Raw genomic sequence first — 12,576 nt, 5'->3', positions numbered from 1 at the left:
AACTGTGGCAAGACATTAAAAATCGATAAGATCTCATTTTAGATTCTCGTTAAAAACCGATCCACTACAATTAATTTGAAATGAAATATTTCAAACTCCACATGCCGCTCACCCACTGTGCGATTGCACTAGCGCCCTCTAGCGTTCGGTAAGAAAAACTACACACTGACAGCCGGCGAATGTTTACCGATTTTTTTTAATTGAATTAAAAACCAAAACAAACTACACGCGCCGCGTTCGAATGGTGCGAAATTATTTATTACAATTTTTGAAGAAGGGGGAATTTGTGTTGATTTTGTGGACAAAACGTGAGTGTAACAGCATGCGCGGAAAGTTTACTTAATGCTACAATCAACTCAACGTGTGCTGAAGTGTGGTGCGATCGTTCAGGTGCGGCTAGCAAAACGTGATCAATATGAAGATCATTTTGTCGGTGTTTCGTCTACAGTCTAATTTAGTTTTATTCTCATTTTAGTATCAATGTCGATGATCATTTCCACGTGACGTGATCTTTCTTTGATCGTCAACTTCGTCATCCGCGTTGGAGGGTTTTTAATGTAAGTTTACCCCGTGTATGCTCTTCTGTTTTCTTTCCCAGAAAGAACCATCCTTGTTTATGTGCATGTTTAAGGATTCCTTTTTCCGGGGGCTGAAGCGATTAATTAATTGATAAGATGCGATATTTATACACCCATACCCATTGCTACCGTGTATGTAATAGGACTGAATGGATCATTTCAACACAATTTTCATTTACGTGTTCTGCGTACAAATAAGGCAACACGGGGCAAAGTGGGCACCTGTTTTTTTTGCATTATTACACCGATAAGATATACTGAAATTCTCAGAACCTTTTCATTTGAGTGCTCTATGAACATCATGCTAGTTTCACTACACTTTATTGAACAGTAATATAAAAAAAGAATCATTCTGTCGCCAACCACGAAGCGAATCGGACGTTCTCGATACGCGCTCCAGGTGGATGATTACGGCCAAAGTCAAGCCACTGACCCCACCATACACACACGAAGATTTACGTACGCTTAGTTGAACGTGAAGCGATCTGTGCTTGCTGTGCGTAGTAAGTGTACAGTGCGTAGTGTACTGTGTTAAGTGTGTGTAGTGTATGTGATTGTCCGTGTGTTACCCGTTTGAGAGTGTTGAGCGACAATACAGGTGCGTACGGCGCGCATCTCTTGTGCTCGCATTTTGTGCGTTCGCATCTCGCGCGCTCGCATCTTGAAGAGCGCGCTCTCCTCTCATTTGTCCTGTGTTTGGTAAGTGATCCTCTCTTATCCTACGATCCTTGTCCTCCACTCAGTTGAATTGTTGGCTCGGGCTCTCCCATGGAGGCGGAGCCTATGGACGAGTCTGATGAACCCGGCAAACAATGCGATGGTTGGTGAGGTACCTCTCGCTCTAATTTCTCTAGTCTAGTCTAGTTGCCTCGCTTCCTCCTATAGCGATTCTGTCGAGCTGAGCTTTCACGTCCCTCACCACCGATCTCCTTCCTACCCCTCACCTAAGATCGTCTGACGTCTTGCCTGACACCTTTCGTTGTGTTGGTGCTCTGCGGCTGCTGTCACTGTAGAAGTCAGGTTGTGTGTGTAAAAAAAACGTAAACAGTGTTGTTGGCTGATCAAGTGCGGTAAGTTTTTTAATAATTAAGTTCTTAATTTTACGTAAGTAAGTGCCATTTTAGCAAAAGAAAGTGGTAGAAGTCCTGCCCAATGCGTGCTGGCTCCGTCGGAAGCGGTACGTGCATGTACCGGCATAGAAAAGTGGTGTGGTGGACAACACAGCACAAGACAGTGGGTAAGCGTTATCCTGCGATTATAGTGATAAAGAAACATTATTTTAATAGACTATGACCTCTTTTAACTTGCAGATATAATGCAGAAATGATATGGGCCTGCCGCAGGTGTTTGCGACTGTGCGCTGTGTATGATTGTGTATGATACGGTAAGTTGTAAGTGGGCCACGAAAGAAGAAGAAGATTGTTTGGTGAAGCTAGGGATTAGGATGCTAATCATTGTGTTTATTCCTTTTTTTGCAGCCAATTTTCCTCTATCCTGGAACGAGGAACCATTTAAGAACATCCTCCGGAAGCTGTACGGCGAAGAGTCGGGCTCTACCAGCACAACACCCAGCCGGCACCGGGTGCCCCGATTGCGCCGTGAGACGGTGTCGAGCGCTCGTTCACAACGTTCGGGACAGAAATTCAACCCTTCGAATCATTATCCTCTGCCTCACAATAGCTGCAGCAGCAACAGGACCGAACCGACCGCACTACTGATTGCGGTCAAATACTGATTGCGGTCCTGGCAGGAGAAAAAACCCCACGAGTGAGTTCCTTCTAGATGCACTATCGCTACATCTAAATCTGTTGTCTCTAAACCTAATGTTTTATCTTTCCTCAGGTCAACTGTGATCGAACAGGCTGCTGACGAAAATTCGAAAAGGCGACAAACATTCATCCCCAGCGGCCTACGATGTTCTTAGTGTTCAGTGGTGTGCGCGACCGTCGAAGAGTTAACATTAAAAATTTGAATTAACAAGATAAGACTATTATGGTGATGTCGTGTAGATGTGCGCAAGTGGGTTAAGATTAGACTTAAGTACGATTTAAGGCATAAATCGATATGCCTAATTTTAAGTTAAGTGTTTTGACAAGCGCGTGTGTGTCAAGGGGCGGAATAAGCGCTAAGCAAATTAAGCGGCCGCGTCGGGCCCCGTGGTCTTGAGGGGCCCCAAAAAGGAACCCCCCCTCCCCCCCCCTCGCTCGCAAGTTAAATTGCTACTAAATCCTTCTCTAGTTTAGAATATTTCCCTGCTAGACGCTTAAACCAAGCCTACATTTATTTATTTATTTATTTATACTTATATATTATATTTATTTATATATTTATTGTATGTGCGGCTTTTACACATCATTTAAGATAAATAAATCTAGATTATATTCTCATAAATCACTACGCATTTTTAAAGGGGGAATAAACATGATGACATATATTTAGTTTGTTTGAAGGTTTGTATGCACGTTCACTAGTTGATTTTGTCTGGATGTTTGCGGACTGCATTTCGATTGCGCATGTCGTTTTGCCTCGTCTTGTGTTTTACAATCCCAACAGCAAGGATGCTGCCATCATTACATTGAATTAAGCTGGTATCAGATCCACCAACTTGTAGCGCACCATACTCGCGATGGGTAGGCCATGTCCTACCCCTGGTACTGAACGATCCAGCCCATAGTCGTTCGCAAAGACAGACAAAAGGAAGCTGTTCATGGTGTGTCAAAAAATGTGTAACAGATGGTAGAAGATGGGTACCTGCGGGTGAGAGAGTCCGTTTCTAACGTTTTATTATCAGTTGGTGACACGTTCAAAAGGATGTGCGCAGATCACGGCCCGATCCTGACGGCTCACCGTTGAAAGAGGCACTGTCAGCGTCCGTTGTCTCCCTCCTCCTCCTCCCCCCTTCCCACCTTCCCCCCCTCCCACCGGAAATGCGTGTGTTTTTGTATGTGGCTTTCTTCTTCTTCTTCCTTATGTAGGTGGCTATATAATCATGTTTTAAAAGAAATAAACCAAAGAGCTGTTGAACGACGTTTATGTGTTGTTTTGTCGCACATTTTGTATTAATGTGGATACATAAAGGATGATAATATCATGCCCGTCATTGGTTCAAGCCTCATATAGACCGTCCCCTCGTAGTAAGGACTGGCCAGCCGGGTGTGTGGTACTAAAAAGACGCTAAAGCTTGCATTGGCTGGCATGACCAGGTATACGACAAATAGAAGAAGAAGAAACAGGAAAATGGAAAGCAGCAGTCTGTAGAAGCTTCGGTTGAGACCTTTGCTGTTAAAGAAGAGGGAAATGTCGTTGCATGTGGATGGAATGATGAGGTTGTGGGTGGTTCGGGTGATGAATGGTTGGGAGCGGAGATGAATAAATTGGCGAAGCCAGTTTACCTCTTTCCATGCGTTGTATGAGGAATCAATGAAAATAGTCAAATCGTATTGAATTATGAGTCAATTTTCGGGAATATCAGGAAAGAAAAAAATGCGACATTTTTTTACACATGAGTACATTATCTCATATGGCCGTTAAAACCAGCTTACATCGGGTTGAGATCAACATTGGAGTATCACACATGATAAAAAAAAAAAAAATCCGGTTCGGAACTATCCCTTCACCTTCGCTCGTTTGAAATTGGCTTCATAACCGTTGATCGACATGGCGATCAAATGGCCACATCAGAAACGGCACGGAACGGCAACCACCAGCATAGCACAAATATTGCTTCAAAACCAGAATTGATCGGCTCTCGCATCGTCAAGGTCACAGGTAAAACCAAATACACTACATATATATGTACCAATCGCCAATTCAAGATACAACTACAACCCCACCATATACCAGTACCAGCTGATGAGCTATCGCACACAAGCGAGCGGCGCGTGGAAATAAGAGGAAGGGGCCTGAAGGAAGAGGGGACAGGGGAAGGCACCGGGAGAGAGAGTGTGTGTGGTCAAAATTTTTGGCCATTTAAATTTTGTCCACCAACACCGTTGCATTTCGGAGCTTTTTTCTTGCCCGAAAGAGATAGCCATACACTTGACATACAGCTGTCTCGCTCATATGACACTTCCAAGGCTCGCAAGCTCTTTAATGCGAGGGCTCTGGAGCAGTGAACTTGTATGGCGTGCGAGCCCTCGCGCGCCCTCGCAAATCGCTGTCACTTGCACTGCGGGAAGGCTTCATTACAGTGAAGCGCAAAAGTTCCGACCCAGGGCAGATGGCGAAGAAAAAGGTTTTACATGAACCTTTGGCTTCAACATCGCGAGATGATTCTGCTAAGGCGAATGTAAATTCAAGGGCCAAAACGTACCATGCTGCTTTTAACGGGGCACATAATGTTTTTTTTATGCCTCGTACCAAGCCGCTTGACGTTAGATCGATCACAGCATCGATATACAAAAAATACCCGGGTGTTTTGGACGTCATCCGACTGCATCCAAAGAAGTTGCGTGTCACCGCAAAGGACCGGGTGCAGGCCAATGCAATTGTGGCCGATCCGGACTATACGGAGGATTACCGGGTATATATTCCTGGTGGATTGGTGGAAGTCATCGGTGTGGTAGATGACTTTGAATACCCCTTAGAGGATATCCTTCAGTACGGACAAGGGGCATTCCTTTATCAATCCTCGCCTCGTGTCAAGGTCCTCGAAGTGAAAAAACTGTACGCTTCGAAAATGGTTGACGGAAAGAAGGTGTTCCGTGAGACTTCCTCACTCCGGATCACTTTCGAGGGTACAGTACTGCCGAACACGCTGTACTTTGAGGGTCTGCGGGTACCCATCCGTCAACCCTTTGTTACAAAGGTGGCTACCTGTTCAAAATGCAGCCAGATTGGGCATTCCGAGCCTTACTGTACCAACTCTGTTAGGTGCGGTAAGTGCAAAGGACCGCATTCTTCGGCAGAATGCAAGGCTGACACCCAAAAGTGCGTCCATTGCAAACAGGAATGGCACGAAGTATCTACTTGCTCAGTGTACCGCAAAAAGCAGGCCGAGCATAAAAAAGCCGTCCTCTATAACTCAAAGAGGTCATTCGCCGATGTTCTGAAGAAAACCTCAGAAGTGAATCCGTTCGATACACTCTCACTCCTTGAGGGTAATGAACCGTTGCCCAATCTGGCCCCTCTAACAGGAGTAAAAAGATCGATTACACCGAGAGTGTCAATTAAAGGTATCCGAAAAAACAAAATTGTTCCCCCTAAAAAGGCACTTCGACGTCACGTTGATGCGACCCAACGCCAATCCCAGGGTCCCATGCCCCCACGTGATGCTCGATCTCGTCCACCTTCCCGTAACCTACCCAATCCTAGCAATCTGGCATTCCCCAGTGAACCCAGATCCTTCTCCAGGCAATCCCTCCCAAGCCTGACAGAGATTTTGCAATCCCTCCTAGACTCCCTTTCCCTCCCGGAACCTCTTTCCGGGCTGATCCCTTTGGCATTTCCTTTCCTAAGAGGAATGGTCAGGCAATGGTTATCAAAATGGCCATGTCTAAGTATGATGGTCCGCTTGGATGATTAATGCCTCCAATGACTACTATACTACAATGGAACTGCAGAAGTTTTTTGGGAAAAATAGATTCTTTTAAAGTATTACTAGGGCAATATAATTGTAATGCATTTGCCCTAAGCGAAACTTGGCTCTCACCCGATAAAAATATTACCTTCCCGGGATATAATATTATTCGTCAAGACCGACATGATCCATCTAGTGATAGGCGAGGTGGGGGAGTGTTAATTGGTATTCAAAGTAGTCACAGCTTCAACAGAATACCCCTCCCCACACCCGAGGGAATCGAATACGTCGCAATCCAGGCAAAGCTAGGGGATCTTGACGTTTCTATTGCTTCAATTTATATCCCACCGGGAGCCAATCTGGACCCAAAGAAGATCAACAAGGATCTTGAAACCCTAGTAACGGTACTACCAAAACCTTTTTTCATCCTGGGCGACTTTAACGCCCATGGATCAGATTGGGGTTGTACGCATGACGATAATCGTGCACCAATCATTAGGGATATCTGCGACACATACAGTTTGACGATTTTAAACTCTGGCGAAGCAACTAGGGTGCCCTCACCTATGGCACGACCCAGCGCAATAGACCTATCTCTTTGTTCATCGTCTTTAGGGCTGGATTCTATGTGGAAGGTAATCCAAGACCCGCTTGGCAGTGACCATCTGCCAATAAAGATCTCGATTATCAAGAGGAGTCGCACAGTCGATCAAGTCCCCGTTACTTGTGACCTAACGAGGAACATCGACTGGACGAAATACGGCGACCAAATGACCGCTTTGCTAAACCGCGTAGAACCCAGTTTCTCCGTGAATGAGGAGTATACAAATCTCGTTATGGCGATAAACGAGTGCGCCCTCGGTGCCCAAACGAGGCCGCCCCCCCAGGCAAGGATTTTTAAAAGACCTCCCACTCCTTGGTGGGACGCGGATTGTAAAGCGGCATTCTCAGCGAAGCGGAAGGCTTTTGCCAGGTATAGAGACACCGGTTCCATGGATCTATACATCCATTATAGAGGCCTGGAGCGTAGGTGCAAAAACTTGCTTAAAGCAAAAAAAAGGTCATACTGGCCGAGGTATGTCAAAAACCTCAAGCCTTCCACTTCGCTAACGGAGCTTCAGAGTATGGCGAAGAGGATGCGCAACAGCAAAGCAACAAACGAGAGCGAAAGGGTTTCTGGGGCATGGCTAGAGCCATTTGCACAAAAAGTCTGCCCAGATTTCGCTCAAGCACACCCTTTTAAACAATGTGCACATGGGAGTGATCCACACATGGATTCACCGTTCACAATGGTAGAGCTATCGCTTGCTCTGTACTCCAGCAATAATTCGTCTCCAGGACTGGATCAGATTCGGAACAAATTGCTCCATAATCTGCCAGATCTGGCGAGGAAACGGCTGTTGAGATTATTCAACATTATGTTGGAGCTTAACACCGTCCCGTTGGAGTGGAGAGAAGTGAAAGTAGTCACCCTTTGAAACCTGGCAAACCGGCATCAGACTATAATTCTTACCGACCGATAGCAATGCTATCTTGCTTGCGAAAACTATTTGAGAAAATGATTCTTTTTAGACTGGACAATTGGCTCGAATCCAAAGACCTTTTGTCAAGTACCCAATTTGGTTTTCGCAAAGGCAAGGGTACCAACGATTGCTTGGCGCTGCTTGTATCCGAAATCGAGATAGCTCATTCTCGTAAAGAAATGATGGCATCTGTATTTCTTGACATCAAGGGGGCTTTTGACTCAGTATCAGTCAATGTTCTGTGTCAAAAGTTAGAATCTGCGGGCTTAACCCCAAGACTGAATAACTTCTTATTTAACCTCCTTTCGGAAAAGGCAATGAATTTCGACAATGGCCACATGAAAATTCGGAGAGTCAGCTACTATGGACTACCACAAGGGTCCTGTTTGAGCCCCTTGTTGTATAATTTTTATGTGAATGATATTGATACATGCCTTGCACCTGGCTGCAGCCTTAGGCAATTGGCGGACGACGGTGTTGTTTCAGTCGCCAGCAACAGCATCGCCGACCTTCAAAGTCCTTTGCAAACCACACTAAACAATTTAGAAGTGTGGGCCACAAACCTGGGTATCGAGTTTTCTCCAGAGAAAACGGAAATGCTGATATTCTCTTTCTTTTACAACACTGAGAGTAATAGACGCTTGAATTTGGTTGACCCAAAGGTCGATATCTTTTTATATGGTAAAAAGATATCCATTGCCAGATCTTTTCGATACCTAGGGGTTTGGTTTGATAGCAAAAATGTATGGAGGAAACATATTGACTATCTGGTACAGAAATGTACAAGAAGAATCAACTTTCTCAGAACGATTACCGGACTCTGGTGGGGTGCCCATCCCAAAGACGTCCTTAACCTATATAAGACAACGATACTGTCCGTCTTGGAGTATGGTTGCATATGCTTCCACTGGGCAGCCAAGTCGCATTTAATCCGACTTGAGAGGATACAGTATCGCTGTCTTAGAATCGCACTAGGTAGCATGAAGTCAACTCACAACATGTCACTCGAAGTGATGTCCGGAGTGATGCCGCTAAAGCTGCGTTTTGAGCTACTATCGCTTCGCCTCTTCGTCCGCTCTACAGTATCAAATCCATTGATAATCGAGAACTTTGAAACACTGCAAGAGATAGGGTCTAAATGCAAAATCATGGAGGTCTATCGTGATTTTGTTTCTCTACAGGTGCACCCTAGTACATCTCAAAATACTATCTGTGCCAGCTTATCAGAGTCCTGCAGTTCCATTTTAAGTGTAGATACCTCGTTGAAGGAGGCAATTAAAACTATCCCTGATAATCTTCGCTGGATGACAATTCCCAACATCTTTGTGGAAAGACATGGCCAACCAAATGTAAACCATTTTTACACTGACGGATCCTCATCAGAGCAGGGCATTGGTTTTGGTGTATACAACACGTGTACCGAAGCATACCTTAAATTACGCCAACCATGCTCAGTTTATGTAGCGGAGCTCGCCGCAATCCTTTATGCCTTACTGTTGATAAGTGCATGCCCTCCGGATCAGTATGTAATTTTTTCAGACAGCCTAAGTGCTCTTGAAGCATTAAAATCCGTGAAGGCTATTAAGAGCCCAGACTATTTTGTAAAAGAAATTCTAAAAGTCCTAAGCTCCCTGTTTGAAAAATCGTTTCGAATATCCCTAGTATGGTTGCCTGCTCATTGCGGCATCTTAGGAAACGAGAAAGCAGACCATTTGGCCAAGAAGGGTGCTTCGGAAGGGTCCGTTTACGATAGACCCATCCTCCCTCACGAGTTCTTACGGGCCCCACAAGCTTTCTGCATTGCACGCTGGCAGAGCTTGTGGGACACGGATGAACTTGGGAGGTTCCTGTACTCGATCTCTCCTAGAGTTTCTTTGAAACCTTGGTTCCGCGACATCTCTGGAGAGCGTGCTTTCATTCGAATGATGTCTAGACTTATGTCTAATCATTTCGCATTGGGCGCACATCTCCAGCGTATAGGACAGGTCGACACGAAAGCATGTGGCTGCGGCCTTGGATTTCACGACATAGACCATCTTCTATGGTCTTGCGAGGAATACGAGGCTGCACGACCCACTTTGTTGGATGCAGTCGAGAAACTGGGAAGATCTCCTGGTATCCCCATCCGGGATATACTAGCTGGGTCGGACTGGAGCCTCTTGGGGATTATCTTTGGGTTCTGCAGAGCTAACGGTTTAACTGTGTGACATCCCTATGGCAAGACTCTTGTGGCTGGCTGTGCGGTGGTCGGTCGTCTGTGTTGGCATGCGCTTGTGCCGTCGGGTTGCGAACGTTTGTCATCGTCGGACGGCTTGCTATCGGTTGGTTGGCCGGAAGAGTAATGTTTCCCATCCATACTCCATTTGTGTGTCCTTGTGCTACATGTTGTAAATCGCTAGTTTGCTTGTGATGAATGACTGTATGTGTGAATGTATAAATGAATGTGCGTGATGTGTATGGCTGGAAGTTCAGGCACGGCTTGAGACAGAAGATCTTTGCATGGATGAGGTCCTTGCAAAGATTTTAACCCTCGATCCCGGCATATAGATCCTCGCCAAGGGCTAGGACAAGGTCCTTCGTAAAAAAGGTTCCTAAAAACATGCTAGATGCATACTGTCACTCGAAAGCGTTGGAAGCTAAACTTCATAAAGACCCCTGCTACGCTTACTGGACTATTCAAAACGGACTGGATCGAACCTGCAATGGATATTTCGAAAACTCCAAGACTATCCATATGATGACCCGGACAAGTACGCCGGATGACAACGTACAACACGATCTCGACCCCTGCCACGAATGGACTTCACAAAACAAACTAGAATGGACGACGACGGATTGCACGATCTCGACCCCTGCTACGAAAAAATAGGCCATTCGAGAAGGACTTGGATTGGATAATTCCTGCACTGTCCGAGCACACCCGGAATAAGGTGTCCTTCCATAATTGCGAGAAGGAAATGTCTCGCAATCATTTGAATTGTATGATTATACCCTAACATTAAGCAATACGGCCAAAGCCGTTCCTTCTGAATAAAAAAAAAAAAAATAAATAAAAAAAGAATAATATTTTATTTTATATAGTTTTATAGTTTTATAGTTTTATAGCTTTATTTTGTAGTTTTTGAATATTAAATACAAGCAAAGGATAATGTAAGATTTTTTTAGTTTAGTGGAAAACTCTAATAAAGTAACGATACAACTGCTTGAAATGTCCCTATTGCCACACGTTTTTCATACTTAAACTAGATTTGTATAATCGTGGCTTCAAAATGTTGGAGAGCAAATTTAAAGAGCATCTCTGTTTCCGTTATATCCAATGTATTTGGGCGACAAATTTAAGCTAAGAATTTTGAGAACATTTTAGTCCTATCTTTAAAAAATCCAGGGGTTCTCATAGTTGTGGGACACTTCCTTGACTCTTTCCTAAGGGAACTGAACTCCATATGATGGAAATTGGACAGGCTAATTGGACAATTGCTCTTGGATTTGTCCAGCTAGGGAGTCCAATTCTCGTTACATTAAGTTCATTTAAGAAAGAGTCAATAAAGTGTCCCACAGCTATGAAAACGACTGGAAAACCCTGTAATAATAATTATAACTTATATAACAACTGATTGTAGTGCTTCCGGTAGTAGCGTTCTTTGCAAGACGAGACGATTCATATAAATCACGAATGTGTGCAAGCTTGTTAACCTATAATCACGCATCGTGTCCTGCACTTCCCCGTTAGAAGGTAATCACAATTAGAGCGCCCATAACAGCCGAGCCGACGTAACCTAGATCATCCGTGGCATTGACCCATATTTGCAAACCGGACATGTGGTCGCACCTCTCACCCAACTTTATGTACCATTGTAGCCACCCGTGTGCAATGCCGCACACCCGTATCGAACAGTTTACCGTAAGCAATCATTTATTTAAGCACCGAACGCTTACACCACCGTGGAACCGGTGTTTTGAATAAGCCAAAGCCGCTATCCAAAACAGAAACAGAAACACACAAGACACTTTCTTTTCATCCAGCCGCTTGTTTGAAAGGAGCCGCCCTCTCCCGATTAAAACGCCTATTATTGACTCAACAAGATAACGACGGCGGTTGTTGTAGCCGGTTGGTAAACACCCTCGCGAAATGGGTTTTTATTTTTGCTTCTTTGCTTACCCCCCAACCCACACACACACGCGCGCGGTAGTAAGATAATCACGCTAATCAGATAATTGTAGCAGCATGCGAAAGAGACCACCACCTACCAGCTGTACTTGGGTCACAGGCGAATGAAAGATTCATCAAAGCGAGAGCTCCAACAAGACCATCGCGAAAAGCTATCTGAATTTGTGTGTGTGTGTGTGTGTGTGTGTGTGTGTGTGTGTCACTGCAAGGAATGGAACATCCTGATCCTATTTCTCAGCCCCATCCGTGTGCCCCACATAAAACCGATAAATAATTGCCGGTGGCAATGCAAGCTGGCAGGCAAGAACGTCAGGCGTCGTCGAGGTGATAAATTTACGGTTGCAATACGAAATGCATTTTTGCGACCTGCTGCTGCATCTGCATCCACGATGTGGCAACGTGTCGGTGTGGCACAGCCCCAGACACACAGCCCCCGACAGCAGGTCGGATAAACAGGACGGTTTTATTCGTTGCCGCGAATGCCGCGATTCACTTATTAGGACACGCTGCGAGAAGCTTTGCGTGCGCTTAAGACGGGAGAGGCTGTCACAACTGTAACAACGCGCCCAAAGTTTGCGCCAAAGGTGGCTGCGCAGCTGGTGCATAACCACAATGGATGGTTGCGGGAGCATTTGGGGGGAGCGAGAGGGGGGGAAAGTTATCGATAGCAGCCGGAAGCAACCGGGAAGCGGAGACCGGATGTTTGCTTGCATGCTTGTTCGAAACTGTGTCCCGCCCATTGCTTTGCATTGTTTGTTTGCTACTGTTTGCGTGGAGTTTGCCTGTCAC

General features: G+C 45.2%; 1 protein-coding gene across 1 annotated transcript in view; it reads left to right on the top strand.

Moving 5' to 3' along the window:
- Positions 1–214: 214 nt before the first annotated feature.
- Positions 215–12,576, top strand: part of LOC120895303 (sodium/hydrogen exchanger 9B2) — a 29,379-nt gene continuing 17,017 nt past the window's right edge. The window contains exons 1-2 of the mRNA XM_040298524.1: positions 215–390; positions 476–557. The gene's annotated coding sequence lies outside the window, so the exon portion shown is untranslated. The remainder of the gene's footprint in view (positions 391–475; positions 558–12,576) is intronic.

This window comes from Anopheles arabiensis, chromosome 2 (genome assembly GCF_016920715.1).
Source record: "Anopheles arabiensis isolate DONGOLA chromosome 2, AaraD3, whole genome shotgun sequence".
In the NCBI taxonomy this organism is placed as follows: domain Eukaryota; kingdom Metazoa; phylum Arthropoda; class Insecta; order Diptera; family Culicidae; genus Anopheles; species Anopheles arabiensis.
This window is presented reverse-complemented; position numbering and strand designations above follow the sequence as displayed.